Source organism: Symphalangus syndactylus, chromosome 7 (genome assembly GCF_028878055.3).
Source record: "Symphalangus syndactylus isolate Jambi chromosome 7, NHGRI_mSymSyn1-v2.1_pri, whole genome shotgun sequence".
NCBI lineage: Eukaryota > Metazoa > Chordata > Mammalia > Primates > Hylobatidae > Symphalangus > Symphalangus syndactylus.
Window position 1 is genome coordinate 86,400,811 of NC_072429.2, and position 17,880 is coordinate 86,418,690.

The 17,880-nt window shown below is 36.1% G+C and overlaps 1 long non-coding RNA gene across 1 annotated transcript in view; it reads right to left on the reverse strand.

Annotated features, from left to right (window-relative positions):
• The window catches only part of LOC134737224 (uncharacterized), a 251,657-nt gene extending 233,987 nt beyond the window's left edge, over positions 1-17,670 (reverse strand). Inside the window, exon 1 of the long non-coding RNA XR_010121912.1 lies at positions 17,576-17,670. This is a non-coding gene — a long non-coding RNA (uncharacterized lncRNA). The remainder of the gene's footprint in view (positions 1-17,575) is intronic.
• Positions 17,671-17,880: the final 210 nt, after the last annotated feature.

Sequence of the window (17,880 nt, forward strand, 5' to 3'; positions counted from 1 at the left end):
GGGAGGGATAACATTAGGAGAAATACCTAATGTAGATGACAGGTTGATGGGTGCAGGAAACCACCATGGCACGTGTATACCTGTGTAACAAACCTGCACGTTCTGCACATGTATCCCAGAACTTAAAGTATAATAAATAAATAAACAAAAAGAAGTATTTACTGTTTCTTATATAACTCTTGAACTTTTCTATTTGTGACTTGGCATTCCATATTTACTGCAATCTGTTAATATTTAAACCCTACCATCTAGAAAAAAGCCTCAATGCAAATATTTAAAATCTACCTTTTTTTCTGAAGATAATCAGGTTGCCCTGATTTGGAAATAACTTATTTTGGCTTTGAACACACATAAAACTTATTTTCCAACTACTGTAATACTTAAAACTTATTTTCCAACTATTGTAATACTTACAAGATAAATATATTACATACAGTTAAAACATATGAACACTGTATTATATACATATGTGGGGTAGGTGTTATGTGTGCACGGATCTGCAATAATTCCCCTTCTACTTTGGTAAGTATTTTGAAGGCTCTTTTATCTTTATGAGTTCTCATTATCCTTGTATTTCACGTAATAGGTGCCTAGTAGAAATGGGTTGAATAAATGAATAAAGGAAGAAGTTAGGAATGGAATAAAGAAGAAAAGATTCAATGGCTAGGTAAACAGTGCATCTTTAAGAACAACTAACCCACCTCTGCCAAAGAGTGCATCTTTAATAAAAACTAACCCACCTCTGCCAAAGAGTGCATCTTTAATAAAAACTAACCCACCTCTGCCATGTGAAATTTCCTTTACATTATCCTTTCCCTTCTTCTGTTGACAATAAATATTAGGTTAAAAAGATAAGATAACTGAGGAGAAGATTCTGAGAAGATGGTGGAGTAGGAAACACCGGAGACCTGTCTCTCCACCTGTACGACAACTACACTGGCAGGATCTGCCTGATGTAACATTTTTGGAACTCTAGATTCATTGCACATGCTCAGGGAAAGGTTCAGGCTCAGAAAAAAACCTGAGATCTCCATTTCATACCACAGGCTGATTCTCACCACAGAGACAAATTTTTACAACAACTAATAAATCAAAAAATTTTACAAAATCAAATCAAAATAAAAGAACAAATCCTGGGAAAGGAATTTGATCTCCAGAGTCACCACATTATTAGATTCAAATTTCCAGTTTGCAATGACAAAAACCACAAGGCATACAAAGAAAAAGGAAAATATAACCCATTCAAGGAGAAAATAAAATAAACAAACAGAAACTTTTCCTTAAAAAAAGACCTAATGGCAGATCTACTAGACAAAGGTTTTAAAACAACTGTATTAACTGTAGTAATGATGCTCAAAGAACTTAATGAAGATGAGAAGAACGTTAAATAAAAAAATATATAAACAAATCAGATTATCAATAAAGAGAAAACATAAGGAGAAACCAAAAAGAAATCCCAAAACTGAAAAGTACAACTGAAATGAAAAATTCACTACAGAAATTCAAAAGCAGATTTGAGTAGGAAGGTGAAAGAATCACCAAACTTGAGGGTAGGATAATGGAAATTATCAAGTTTGAGGAACACACACAAAAAAAAAAAATTGAAGAAAAGTAAACAGAGCCTAAGAAACTTGTGGGACAAGATAAAACAGACCAATATATACATTGAGAGAATTCCAGAAGAAGAAGAGAAAGAGATAAGGATAGAGAGACTGTTTGAAGAAATAATGACCAAAACCTTCCTAAATTCAACAAAAGACATAAATATAGAAGAAGCTCAAAAAAACTCCAAGTAGGATGACCTCAAAGAGACCCACACTGAGATACATTATAATCAAATTATTGAATGACACAGAATTTTGAAAGCAACAAAATAGAAGTGACTCATCACATACAACTTTTCCTCAGTCAGATTATTGGCATATTTCTCATTATAAATTTTAAAAGCCATGCTATAGACTGAATGTTTGTGTCCTTCCAAAATACATGTGTTGAAGTCCTAATCTCCAAGATAGAATTTGGAAGTGGGTTCTTTGGGAGGTAATTAAATCATGAAGGTGAAGCTCTATTGAATGGGATTAATGGCCTTACAAGAAGAGATATAAATGAGACCATCTCTCTCTGACATGTGAAGACCAAGAAGGCAACTATCTTCAGGCAAGGAAGAGGTCCATCACCAGAACACAACCATGCTAAAACCCTGACATCAGACTAGTGAGAAATAAATGACTGTTTTTTTTAAGCTATCCAACTCATGGTATTTTGACATGGCAGGCCAAGCTAACTAAGACAGAGCAGAAGACAATGGGCGGACATATTCAAAGTGCCAAAAGAAAAAAAGTTTCAACCAAGAATTCTATATCTGGTAAAACTGCCCTTTAAAATATAAAAAGAAATGAAGGCATTCCTAGATAAACAAACACTAGAGAGTAACTTTAAGCCATGTAAAGAAATAAAGATCTCAGGAAATGTGTAAGTAATTAAAAATAGCTATAATTGGGGCATTCCAAGATGGCCGAACAGGAACAGCTCTGGTCTGCAACTCCCAGTGTGATCGAAAATCACAGAAGACGGGTGATTTCTGCATTTCCAACTGAGATACCTGGTTCATCTCACTGGGACTGGTTGAACAGTGGGTGCAACCCACAGAGGGTGAGCTGAAGCAGGGCAGGGCTTCGCCTCACCAGGGAAGCGCAAGGAGTTGAGGGATTTCCCTTTCCTAGCCAAAGGAAGCCATGACAGACTGTACCTGGAAAATTGCGACAATCCCGCCCAATTACTGTGCCTTTCCAATGGTCTTAGCAACCAGCAGACAAGGTGATTCTCTCCTGTGCCTGGCTGGGCAGCTCCCACACCCATGGAGCCTTGCTCACTGCTAGCGCAGCAGTCTGAGATTGATCTGCGAGATGGCAGCCTGGCTGGGGGAAGGGCGTCAGCCATTGCTGAGGCTTCAGTAGGTAAACAAAGTGGCCAGGAAGCATGGACTAGGTGGAGCCCACCACAGCTCAACAAGGCCTACTGCCTCTAGACTCCACCTCTGTGGGCAAGGCATAGATGAACAAAAGGCAGCAGACAACTTCTGCAGACTTAAACATCCCTATCTGACAGCTCTGAAGACAGCAGTTGTTCTCCCAGCACAGTGTTTCAGCACTGAGAACGGGCAGACTGCCTCCTCAAGTGGGTCCCTGACCCCCATGTAGCCTAACTGGGAGATATCTCCCAGTAGGGACCAACAGACACCTCATATAGGCAGCTGCCCCTCTGAGACAAAGTTTCCAGAGGAAGGATCAAGCAGCTATATTTGCTGTTCTGCCATATTCACTGTTCTGCACCCTCTGCTGGTGATACCCAGGAAAACAGAATCTGGAGTGGAACTCCAGCAAAATCCAACAGACCTGCAGCTGAGCGACCTAACTGTTAGAAGGAAAACTCACAAACAGAAAGGAATAGCATCAACATCAACAAAAAATCATCTACACAAAAACCCCATCTGTAGGTCACCAACATCAAAAACCAAAGTTAGATAAAACCACAAAGATGGGAAGAAAGCAGAGCAGAAAAGTTGAAAATTCTAAAAATCAGAGCACCTCTTCTCTTCCAAAGGATTGCAGCTCCTCGCCAGCAATGGAACAAAGCTGGACAGAGAATGACTGTGATGACTTGACAGAAGAAGTAGGCTTCAGAAGGTTGATAATAACAAATTTCTCTGAGCTAAAGGAGGATGTTCGAACCCATTGCAATGAAGCTAAAAACGTTGACAAAAGATTAGATGAATGCCTAACTAGAATAAACAGTATAAAGAAGACCTTAAATGACCTGATGGAGCTGAAAACTATGGCAGGAGAACTTTGTGACGCATGCACAAGCTTCAATAGCCAATTTGATCAAGTGGAAGAAAGGGTATCAGTGACTGAAGATCAAATTAACGAAATAAAGCAAGAAGATAAGGTGAGAGAAAAATAGTAAAAAGAAACAAACAAAGCCTCCAAGAAATATGGGACTATGTGAAAAGACCAAATCTATGTTTGATTGGTGTACCTGAAAGTAATGGGGAGAATGGAATCAAGTTGGAAAACACTCTTCAGGATATTATCCAGGAGAACGTCCCCAAACTAGTAAGGTAGGCCAACATTCAAATTCAGGAAATACAGAAAACACCACAAAGATACTCCTCGAGAAGAGCAACCCCGAGACACATAATTGTCAGATTAACCAAGGTTGAAATGAAGAAAAAAGTGTTAAGGGCAGCCAGAGAGAAAGGTCGAGTTACCCGCAAAGGGAAGCCCATCAGATTGATAGCAGATCTCTCGGCAGAAACCATACAAGCCAGAAGAGAGTGGGGTCCAATATTCAACATTCTAAAGAAAAGTGCTTTCAACCCAGAATTTCATATCCAGCCAAACTAAGCTTCGTAAATGAAGGAGAAATAAAATCCTTTACAGACAAGCAAATGCTGAGAGATTTTGTCACCACTAGGCCTGCCTTACAAGAGCTCCCAAAGGAAGCACAAAACATAGAAACAACCGGTACCAGTCACTGGAAAAACAGGCCAAATTGTAAAGACCATCAATGCTATGAAGAAACTGCATCAATTAACGGGCAAAATAAGCACCAAACATCATAATGACAGGATCAAATTCATGCATAACAATATTAACCTTAAATGTAAATGGGATAAATGCCCCCAATTAAGAGACACAGACTGGCAAATAGGACAAAGAGTCAAGACCCATCAGTGTGCTATATTCAGGAGACCCATCTCACATGCAAAGATGCACATAGGCTCAGAATAAAGGGATAGAAGAAGATCTACCAAGCAAACAGAAAGCAAAAAAAAGCAGGGGTTGCAATCTTAGTCTTTGATAAAACAGACTTTAAACCAACAAAGATCAAAAGAGACAAAGAAGGCCATTACGTAAAGGTAACGGGATCAATTCAGCAAGAAGAGGTAACTATTGTAAATATATATGCACCCAAAACAGGAGCAGCCAGATTCATAAAGCAAGTCGTTAGAGACCTACAAAGAGACCTAGTCTCCCACACAATAATAATAGGAGACTTTAACTCCCCACTATCAATATTAGACAGATCAACGAGACAGAAGGTTAACAAGGAGATCCAGGATCTGAACTCAGCTCTGCGACAAGCAGACCTAATAGACATTTACAGAACTCCCCACCCCAAATCAATGGAATATATATTCCTCTCAGCACCACATCGCAGTTATTCTAAAATTGACCACATAATTGGAAGTAAAGCACTCTTAAAAGAACAGAAATCACATCAAACTGTCTCTCAGGCCACAGTGCAATCAAATTAGAACTCAGGATTAAAAAACTCACTCAAAACTGCACAACTATGTGGAAACTAAACAACCTGCTCCTGAATGACTATTGGGTACATAATGAAATGAAGGCAGAAATAAAGATGTTCTTTGAAACTAATGAGAACAAAGACACAACATACCAGAATCTCTGGGACACATCTAAAGCAGTGTGTAGAGGGAAATTTATAGCACTAAATGCCCACAAAAGAAAGCAGGAAAGATCTAAAATTGACACCCTAACATCACAATTAAAAGAACTAGGGAAGTAAGAGCAAACACATTCAAAAGCTAGCAGAAGGCAAGCAATAACTAAGATGAGAGCAGAACTGAAAGAGATAGAGACACAAAAACCCCTTCAAAAAAATCAATGACTCCAGGAGCTGGTTTTTTGAAAAGATCAACAAAAGTGATAGACTGCTAGCAAGATTAATGAAGAAGAAAAGAGAGAAAACTCAAACAGATGCAATAAAAACTGATAAAGGGGATATCACCACCGATTCCACAGAAATACAAACTACCATCACAGAATACTATAGACACCTCTATGCAAATAAACTAGAAAATCTAGAAGAAATGGATAAATTCCTGGACACCCTCCCAAGACTAAACCAGGAAGATGTTGAATCTCTGAATAGACCAATAACAGGCTCTGAAATTGATGCAATACTTAATAGCTTACCAATCAAAAAAACTCCAGGACCAGATGGATTGACAGCCAAATTCTACCAGAGGTACAAAGAGAAGCTGGTACCATTCCTTCTGAAACTAGTCCAATCAATAGAAAAAGAGGGAATCCTCCCTAATTCATTTTATGAGGCCAGCATCATGCTCATACCAAAGCCTGGCAAAGACAACAAAAAAAGAGAATTTTAGACCAATATCCCTGATGAACATCTATGTGAAAATCTTCAATAAAATACTGGCAAACCAAATCCAGCAGCACATCAAAAAGCTTATCCACCACGATGGAGTCAGCTTCATCCCTGGGAGGCAAGGCTGGTTCAACATATGCAAATCAATAAACGTAATCCATCACATAAACAGAACCAACGACAAAAACCACATGATTATCTCAATAGATGCAGAAAAGGCCTTCAACAAAATTCAACAGCCCTTCATGCTAAAAATTCTCAATAAACTAGGTATTGATGGAACATATCTCAAAATAATAAGAGCTATTTGTGACAAACCCCCAGCCAATAACACACTGAATGGGCAAAAACTGGAAGCATTCCCTTTGAAAACCGGCACAAGACAAGGATGCCCTCTCTCACCACTCCTGTTCAACATAGTGTTGGAAGTTCTAGCCAGGGCAATCAGGCAAGAGAAAGAAAGAAAGGGTATTCAATTAGGAAATGAAGAAGTCAAATTGTCCCTGTTTGCAGACGACATGATTGTATATTTAGAAAACCCCATTGTCTCAGCCCAAAATCTCCTTAAACTGATAAGTAACTTGAGCAAAGTCTCAGCATACAAAATCAATGTGCAAAAATCACAAGCATCCCTATACATCATTAACAGACAAACAGAGAGCCAAATCATGAGTGAACTCCCATTCACAATTGCTACAAAGAGAATAAAATACCTAGGAATCCAACTTACAAGAGATGAGAAGGACCTCTTCAAGGAGAACTACAAACCACTGCTCAAGGAAATAAAAGAGGACACAAGCAAATGGAAAAATATTTCATGCTCATGGATAGGAAGAATTAGTGTCATGAAAATGGCCACACATTCCTAGAATAACGTACCAATACTTAACCATGAATAAATAGAGAATCTGAAGAACAGGTAACTGATAAGGAGGTTGAATCCATATTCAAAAATCTCCTAACAAAGAAAGGCCTTAGACCTGACTCTTTACCAGTCAAATTTTAGCAAACATTTAAAGAACTAATAACAATTCATCTAAAACATTTCCAAAAATATTGACGAGAAAGAAACACTCCCTAATTCATTCTATAAGACCAGCATTACCCTGGTACCAATGACAGATATCCTTTATGAACATTGATGAAAAAATTGTCAAAAAAATACTTGCAAACTAAATTTGAGAGCACATAAAATGATTACACATCTCATGAGCAAGAGATATATTTTTGGAATGTAAGGATGGTTCATGGATTAATATAAAAATTAATCAGTGTTATATACTACATCAATATAATGAAGGGAAAAAACACAAACAAGTCATCTCAATTGATGCAGAAAAAGCATTTGACAAATTCAATACCTTTACGTAATAAAAACACTCAACAAACCAGGAAAATAATAAAAGACATATATGTAAAACTTACAGTAAACACTATACTCCATGGTGAAAGACTTAAAACTTTTCTTCCAAAATCAGGAACAAGGCAAGGGTGCCTGCTTTCACCACTTCTATTCAACATAGGACTGGAAATCCTAGCCAGAGAAATTAGTCAAGAAAAATAAATAACAGAATTATCTCTTTTCAAAAATAAAATGATGTTATATATAGAAAACCCTAAAGACAACACACATACACTTACACACACACACACACACACACACACACCTGCAGAAGTAGTGTGCTCCTTTATTTATGAGAGATACATTCCAATGCCCCCAGTGGATGCCTGAAAATGTAGATAGTACCTAATTCTACATATATTATATTGTTTCCAATACATACATACCTATGATAAAATTTAATTTATAAATTAGGCACAGTAAGAGATTACCAGCAATAAGAAATAATAACTAGAACAATTATAACAATATAACAATATGCCAACGTCACTACTCTTTCACTAGGGGACCATTTTTTTTTTTTTTTTGAGGCAGAGTCTCACTCTTGTCACCCAGGCTGGAGTGCAGTGGTATAATCTCGGCTCACTGCAACCTCTGCCTCTTGGGTTCAAGTAATTCTCCTGCCTCAGCCTCCCAAGTAATTGGAACTACAGGTGCCTGCCACCATGCCCGGCTAATTTTTGTATTTTTAGTAGAGACTGGGATTTGCCATTTTGGCCAGGCTGGTCTCGAACTCCTGGCCTCAAGTGATCCACCTGCCTCAGCGACCAATATTAAATATAATAAGGACTACTAGAACACAAGCACTGCAATACTGTGACTGTTGGTCTGATAACCGTGATGGTACTAAGTGACTAATGAGTGGGTAACACACACAGTGTAAATATGCTGGACAAAAGGATTCTTGTCCCAGGTAGGATGGAGTAGGATGGCACAAGATTTTATCAGGCTATTCAGATAGGTGTGCAATTTAAAATTTGTGAAGTTTTCATTTCTAGAATTTTCCATTTAATATTTTTGGACTACAGCTGACCCTAATAACTAAAACTATGGAAAGAAAACCATAAATAAGTGGGGGTTACTGTAATAAATTCAGCAAAGTACAATAGCTGAATATAAAGTCAACACACAAAAATCAGTTGCATTTCTACACACTAACAATGAACCACCCAAAAAAGAAATTGAAAGAACAATTCAATTTATAATAGCATCACAAAGAACTAAATGCAGTCACGCACCACATAATCTTTTGGTCAGTGACAGACCTCATAAATAATAATTGGTCTCGTAAGATTTTAATATCACATTTTACTCTACTTTTTACATGTTTCCATATGTTTAGATTCACAAATACTTACCATTGTGGTGCAATTGTCTACAGTATTCAGTACAGTAAAACGTGCTCTACAGATTTGTAGCCTAGGAGCAATAAGCTATAGCGTAGGTATGTAGTAAGCTATACCATCTTGGTTTTTGTGAGTACACTCTGATGTTCACACAACAAAATCACCATCAGAACATGTCCCTGTCATTAAGCAACACATGACTGTATTTAGGAATAAACTTAACCAAAGAGGTGATTGACTTATACAATGAAAACTGTAAAACATTGATGAAGAAATTAAAGAAGATGCAAATAAATGATAAAACATCCACATTTGGGAATGGGAAGACTTAACACTGTTAAGCTGTAAATTGAAAGCAGTCTACAACTCAATGCCATCCTTGTCAAAATCCCAATGTAAAACCTATCCTAAAATTTATGTAAAATCTCAAAAGACCCCACATAACCAAAACAATCCTGAAGAAGAATCAAGTTGGAGGACTCACACTGCTTCATTTCAAAACTCACTACAAAGCTAAAATTATCAAAACAATGTACTACTGACATAAAGACTGACATATAGACCAATGAAATAGAATAGACAGTCCAGAAATAAACCTTCCCATATATAGTTAGGGATTTCTTCATTATGGAACTAAAGGCATAGCCAAAAAAAAGAGGAAAAAACAGACAATTCAGACTTCTTAAAAATTTTAAAAACGTGTGCACCAAAAGACTATCAATAGAGTAAAAGGCAACCCACAGATTAGAGGAAGATACTTGTGAATGATATAAATGATAAGGGATTTATCATATCTAGAATACATAGAGAACTCTTAAAACTCAACAACAAAGAAAACTCATTTCAAATATAGGTAGAGGATCTGAACAGACATTTCTCCAAAGAAGATGTACAAATGGCCAGTAAGTACATGAAAAGATGCTCAACTTCACTAATCTTTAGGAAAATGCAAATTCAAATTACGAAGAGGTACCATCTCATGCCTATTAGGATGGTTACTATAACAAAATACAGAAAATAACAAATATTGGTGAGGATATGGAGAAATTAGAACCCTTGTACACCAGTGTTGGGAATGTACAAACAGCTTCTGTAGAAAATAATACAGTAATTTTCAAAAATAAATTAAAAATAGAATTACCAAATAACCCATCAATTTTACTTCTGGCTATACACTCCAGTGAATTGAAATAAGACTCTCAAAGAGATGATATTTTTATATCCATGTTCATAAGTAGCATTATACACAATTGCTAAAACATGAGAGCAATTCAAGTATTCATCAAGAGATAATAAGCAAAATATGATAGATACATACAATGGAATATTATAGATCTTTAAAAAGGAAGCAAATTCTTGTGACCAGCCTGACCAACATGCTGAAACCCTGTCTCTACTAAAAATATAAAAAATTAGCCAGGTATGGTGGTGGGCACTGGTAATCCCAGCTACTCAGGAGGCTGAGGCAGAAGAATCGCTTGAACCTGGGAGGCGGAGGTTGCAGTGAGCTGAGATCGTGCCATTGCACTACAGCCTGGGCAACAAGAGCAAAACTCCGTCTTGAAAAAAAAAAAAAGGAAGCAAATTCTGACATATGCTACATATGGATGAACCTTGAGGACATTATACTAAATGAAATAAGCCTGACACTAAAAGACAAATACTATGAGATTCCTCTTGTATGAGGCACTTGGAGTAGTCAGAATCATACAGACAGAGCATAGAGTTGTGCTGTCAGAGGGTGGAGGCAGGAGTGAATGGGGATTTATTTTTTAATGGATATGGTGTTTCAGTTTTACATGAGAAAAAGAGTTCTGTAGATGAATAGTGGTGATTGGCTGCTCAACAATATGAATGTGCTTAATGCTACTGAGTACTAACTAGTACTGAGTACTAAGTATATCCTACTATGTAATACTACTTAAAAACTACTTAAATACTGTATTCTTAAAAATAATGAAGATAGTAAATTTTGTGTTCTGTATATTTTACTACAATAAAAAATTTGGAAAAAGAAAAGGATAACTTAATTACATAAGCAAGTTTCAAAGATTTTCCTATGGTTGCCCTTTATTATGATTAAAGTTTCTTTTCCAGGAAAAGAACACGATGAAGCAGTTGTGAAGTCACGAAGCCTTAGAACAAAAGGTGATTGCAATTAAAAGTGATAACCGAGGACAAAAAGGAAAGTCCATAAGTCAGTGGAGGCCTATGCATAGATTTTACCCTCTTACCATGAAGGCAAAGTAAGAAACAGAGTCCTAAAACTCATTGCAGGGCAGGCCGATGAGTCTCTTTTCCTTTCCACAAATTAGGAACCTAGATTTCCCACTTAGAAACAAAGATACTGACACTATACTCCAGCTGCATTATAGGAATCTTTTTGTCATCTGATCTAGGCACTTCATCACCAGGCATAGTGATATTCCTAATGAAAACATCTTATAAGCATTAAATAATTAATTTATACATTAAATTTCAGAAGATTACATGTCTAACTGGCAGACTATCCTAGGCTGCTTCTCTATGTATAGGTAGCACTCTGAGGATATGATATTACTGTCCTGTAATGGGTGGAATGTAATAGAATTAGCTCAAATTACAATGTGTAAGAAATGATCCAGGATAATGGGAATAACAGCTATACTTCGTTACATTTATAAAAAGATTTTCAATTTATAAAATATGTGTTTTGTGCCCCTGTAAGGCAAGTAGAAGAGGTATTATTAAATTCCATTTTTAATAAAATATTCTGAAGTTTAAGGAAAGGAATGTCCACATTCACAAAGTTAATGAAATCAGGAGCTAAAGATATCTGTAGATGGGTTTCTGGCAAATATGATTTTGATGTCATAGCACAGATACAATTCGAATCAAAATTCGAGCAAGTTATTTAGTAGAATTTGACAAACTGATTGTAAAGTTTATATGGAGAGGAAAAAGAATCACAGTATCTGACTTTAAGACCTACTATAAAGCTACAATAATCAAGGCAGTGCAGTATTGATGAAAGAACAGACAAATATATCAATGGAACAAAATAGCCCAGATAGACCCATAAAATTTAGTCAACTGATCTTTGACGAGATCCTCTGACAAAGGAACAAAGTCAATACAATGGGGCAAAAATGGTCTTTTCAACATATGGTGCTGGCACAACTGGACACCCATCTACAAAAGAAAACCAAATCCAGACACAGGTCTTACACCCTTCATAAGAATTAACTCAAAGTGGAACATATACCTAAATGGAAAACACAAGACTATAAAAACTCCTAGAAGATAACATATGAGAAAACCTATATGACCTTGGGTATTGCAATGACTCATTAGATATAATATTAAAGACACATCCATGAAATATATAATTGGTAATATGAACTTCAAAAAAATTAAAAACTTTTGCTCTGCAAAAGATAATGTAAGAGACTGAGAAGATAAGCCACAGGGTGGGAGAAAATATTTGCAAAAGACACATCTGATAGCAGACTATTACTCTATCTCTCTCTATATATATATATGTATATATACATGCACATGTATACCCTCTATAACTATATATATTCATATATATAGTTTAAACTCAACAACTATATATTTGCTATATTACTACAACCATTACTATACTATACTTACTATAGTTTAAACTATATATCTATGTATAGTTGTTGAGTTTAAACTATAGTAAGTATAGTATAGTAATGGTTGTTTTAGTAATATAGTAAACAAATAACTTGATTTAAAAATGGGCCATTTTGAGTTGATTTTTGTATAAGGTAAGAGATGAGGATCCAGTTTCATTCTTCTACATGTGGCTTGCCAATTATCCCAGCAACATTTGTTGAATATGGTATCCTTTCCCCACTTTATGTTTTTGTATGCTTTGTTCTTCAGCAAAGCATACAAAAAACTTTACAGCCAAAAATCAGTTGGCTGTGAGTATTTGGCTTTATTTCTGGGTTCTCTATTCTGTTCCATTGGTCTATGTGTCCATTGTTATACCAGTACCATGCTGTTTTGGCAATGATAGCCTTGTAAGTACAGTTTGAAGCTGCGTAATGCGATGCCTCCTGATTTGTTATTTTTGTTTAGTATTGCTTTGGCTGTGTGGGCTCTGTTTTTGGTTCCATATAAACTTTAGGGTTGTTTTTTCTAGTTCTGTGAAGAACGTTGACAGTATTTTGATGGGAATTGCACTGAATCTGTAGATTGCTTTTGGTAGTATGGTCATTTTCACAATATTGATTCTACCCATCCATGAGCTGAAGATGGATCAAAGACTTAAATCCAAGACCTGAAACCACAAAAATCCTAGACGATAACATCAGAAAAACCCTTCTAGACATTGGTTTGGCAAAGAATTCATGTCCAGGAACCCAAAAGCAAATGAAACACAAACAGCAATAAATAAATAGTACCTAATTAAATTAAAAAGATTCTGCATAGCAAAAGAAATAACCAGCAGAGTAAACAGACAACCTACAGAGTAGGAGAAAATATTCACAAACTATGCATCCAACAAAGGACTAATATCCAGAATCTACAAGGGACTCAAACAAATCAGCAAGAAAGAACCAAATAATTCCATGATAAGGTGGGCAAAGGACATGAATAAACAATTCTCAAAAGAAGATACACAAATAGCCAATAGACATATGAAAAAAATACTCAAAATCACTAATTATCAGGGAGATGCAAGTTAAAGCCACAATGAGATATCACCTTACTTCTACAAGAATGACCATAATTTAAAAACAAAACAAAACAAAACAAAATGTTGGCATGGATGTGGTGAAAAGGGAATATTTCTACACTGCTGGTGGGAATGTAAACTAGTACAACCACTATGGAAAACAGCATGGAGATTCCTTACAGAATTAAAAGTAGAACTACCATTCAATCCAGCAATCCCACTACTGGATATCTACACAAAGGAAAATAAGTCATTATATGAAAAAGACACATGCACACGCATGTTTATAACAGCACAATTCTCAAATGCAAAAATATGGAAGTAACCTAAATGCCTATCAACCAATGAGTGGATAAAGAAAATGTGATATACATACACCACAGAATACTACTCAGGTGTAAAACAGAATGAAATAACGGCATTTGCAGCAACTTGGATGGAGTTGGAGACCATTATTCTAAGTGAAGTAACTCTATAATTGTAAATCAAGTATCGTATATTCTTACTTTGAAGTAGGAGCTAAGCTATGAGGATGAAAAGGTATAAGAGTGATACAGTGGACTTTGAGGACTTGAGGGAAAGGATGGGAGGTGGGTGAAGGATAAAGGACTATATATTGGGTACAGTGTACACTGCTGGGGTGACAAGTGTACAACATCTCATTAAAAAAAAACTTATCCATGTAACCAAAAACCACCTGTTCCCCAAAAACTATTGAAATAAAATAAAAATAAAAATAAATGGGCCAAAGACCTTAATAGATATCACACCAAAGAGGTACAGATGGCAAATACGCACATAAGAAAAAAAACCCTACACACCCACTACAATGGCCAAAATCCAAAACAACACCAAATTTGTTGAAAATAACAAATTCTGGCGAGGATGTAAAGCAATCAGAACTCTCATTCATTGCTGATAGGAATGCAGAATGGTACAGTCTCTTTGGAAGACTTTTTGTGGTTCCTAACAAAACTCAATACCCTTACCATAAAATCTAGCAATTGCACTTCTTAATATTTACCCAAAGGAGTAAAAATCTATGTCTACACAAAAGTCTGTACAGGAGTTTTCATAGCAGCTTTATTTATAATTGTCAAATCTTGGAAGCAACCAAGATATCCTTCAGAGGGTGAATGGATAAATAAACTCTGGCACATTCAAACAATTAAATTTTACTCTGCGCTATAAAGAAATAACCTATCAAACTATGAAAAGACATGGAATAACTTAAATGCAGGTTACTAAGTGAAAGATGCCAATCAGAAAAGGCTACTTATTGTATGATTCAAACACTATGACACTCTGGAAAAAGCAAAACTATGAGAACAGTTAAAAAAAACCAGAGTTTGACATGTGTTAGAGGGCGCGCAGAGGATTTTAGGGCATTGAAATTATTCTGTATAATACTATAATGGTGAATGAACGACATTTTACATTTGTCCAAACCCATAGAATGTACAACCCTAAAGTGAACTCTAGTATGAGCTATGAACGCTGGGTGATAATGATGTATCAATACAGATTTCTCAATTGTGACAAAAATACCACTCTGGTGAAGGATGCTGATAATGAGGGAAGCTATGCATGAGTGGTGGCAGGTGATATATGGGAAATCTCTATCCCTTCTACTCAAATTTGCTGCGAACCTAAATGCTCTAAAAAATAAAGTCATCTATTAAAAAAATACACACATATTGGAAAAGCAAGTGGAGAGTGGAACAGAGGAAGAAAAAGCAACCAGGGAAGAACTGCTTTGCAAAAGGATTTAAAATTACACTATAAAAATATGCTGTTGCCTATCACAATAGACTGAGAAAATGAAAGACTGTAAACATATTAGGAAAAACGGAAACCACAAATACTTTACCTGATTATGTCTTTCATTTTGGATTTCTCATTGGATTAACAGCATTCTCATTAATATTATCAATATGTGATAACAATGCATTGCAGCATGAAATGAAATAAAATTAACTTAGATAAATGTAGTATCTACTCTCTAGGATCCTTGCATGTAGACAAAATACAGATGGAAGAGCATGCAAACACATGAACATTTAAATTCCAGATCAAATATGTGTTAACAATAAGAAAAACTCAACAGGACCTGAGAGTTAAGGCTTTCTTATAATTTACATGGGATTCACATGGAATATGCAATTGCATAATATGGAAGAATTATTCTCTCCCTTATTTCACTCATTTGGTTAAAGAACCATACTGGGGTAATTTTTCAATTTTAAATGTCTTTTTTGCTGTTCTTTACCATTTTCTGCCTCAATGTTGCTAGCCTCTTAACCCTCTCACACATACACTTAGTTGTCTAGGCTGTCCTACACCCACTAGTGTTATGGACACAAATAGCCTTAGCTCACAAAGATTTCCAACCAACAAAAAACTTTCAAATTCTTTCCCCTGCTTGTTTTCTGATAAAAAATGAAATGAAATGAAATGAAATGGAGATTTACTTTGTCAAGATGTGGAAACCTATTCACTCATTCACTGAAAGATATGCCTTTGAAAATTTGCTCAAGTCAGGGTATAGATTTAGAAAACTGATTTTATAGTTTCAAATCTCAGCAAGACTGTCTTGAGCCAATTTTCACTTTCGTAACATCTAGGGAAAAAAATTATATGTTTTTACGCTTATACATACATATGTATATATATGTTTTATGTTTATACATATACATAATTTGAAGATTGCTTTTATTTTACATTTAGTGTTCTACCTATATTTTAAAACAAAATAGTTCAATTTTGGAACTTTTTTAAATCTTTAAATTAACAATCATAAGCTGATTCCTAAATACATTTTGCTAATGATTATTTTCGAATACATATTTTTAAAACACACAAGGAGAAAAAAAAATAGCCCAAATTTAAACTTCAGCTGTAAGCTATTGGTTGGTAATCTAACATCAAGAATGCAAATACATTTACTTTAGTCAGGGACCAATGCTTATTCAAACCTGACTCAGAAGTATTTGAATATGGAACACCAACTCTAGGCAAATTAACAAACTACATAGAGGTAATTTTATAAGTTCCCTCTTTGTCTTCTTACATCATATTCTGAACTTACTTTGCCCTTAGTAATGCACAACTATTTCTCAGAGTACAAGACAGTTAATTTAAGATACAGTAGTTTCCCCTTATCCAAGGAGGATACGTACCAAGACTCCCAATGGATGCTTGAAACCAAAGATAATACCCAACATTTTATATAGAGTTTTCCTTATACCGACATACCTTTGATAAAGTTAAATTTACAAAAATTAGGCATAGTAAGAGAGTAGCAAGTATTACTAGTAAAAAAACAGAACAATTATAATAAACACTATAATAAAAGTTACATAAATGTGGTCTCTCTCTCTCTAAATAGCTTATTTTTTCAGACATCAGTTGACTGAGAGTAACTAAAACTAGAGAAAGTGAAATTATAGATAGGGGGAATATTTTCAAACAATTTTTTTTGAGATGGAGACTCACTCTGTTGCAAAGGCTGGAGGGCAGTGGTGCAATATCAGCTTACTGCAACCTCTGCCTCCCAGGTTCAAGCAATTCTCCTGCCTCAGCCTCCTGAGTAGCTGGGATCACAGGTGCGTGCCACTGAGCCCAGCTAATTTTTGTACTTTTAGTAGAGGTGGGGTTTAGTAGAGGTTGGCCAGGCTGGTCTTGAATTCCTGACCTCAGGCGATCCGCCCGCCTTGGCCTCTCAAAGTGCTGGGACTACAGAAATGAGCCACTGCGCCTATTTTCAACATTTTTTTATGTGCCACTTGAAAACAAAACAAAAACATCTATTGCCAATTAAACAATGATACTCCGTCAATTGGAAGATGTAGCCTTGTATTAGTCTGTTTTCACACTACTATAAAGAACTGCCCAAGACTGGGGAATTTATAAAGGAAAGAGGTTTAATTGACTCACCATTCCACATGGCTGGGGCGGCCTCAGGAAATGTACAATCACGGCAGAAGGGGAAGCAGGCACATCTTAGGTGACGTCAAGTGAGAGAGAGAAGTGCAAGCAGAGGAAATGCCAGACGCTTATAAAACCATCAGATCTCACGAGAACTCACTCACTATTATGAGAACAGCATGGGGAAAACCGCCCTCATGATTCAATCACCTCCCACCAGGACTCTCCCTCAACACCTGTGGATTACAATTCAAGATGAGATTGGGTGGGGACACAAAGCCTAACTGTATCAAGCCTCATTTCACAGATGTTAA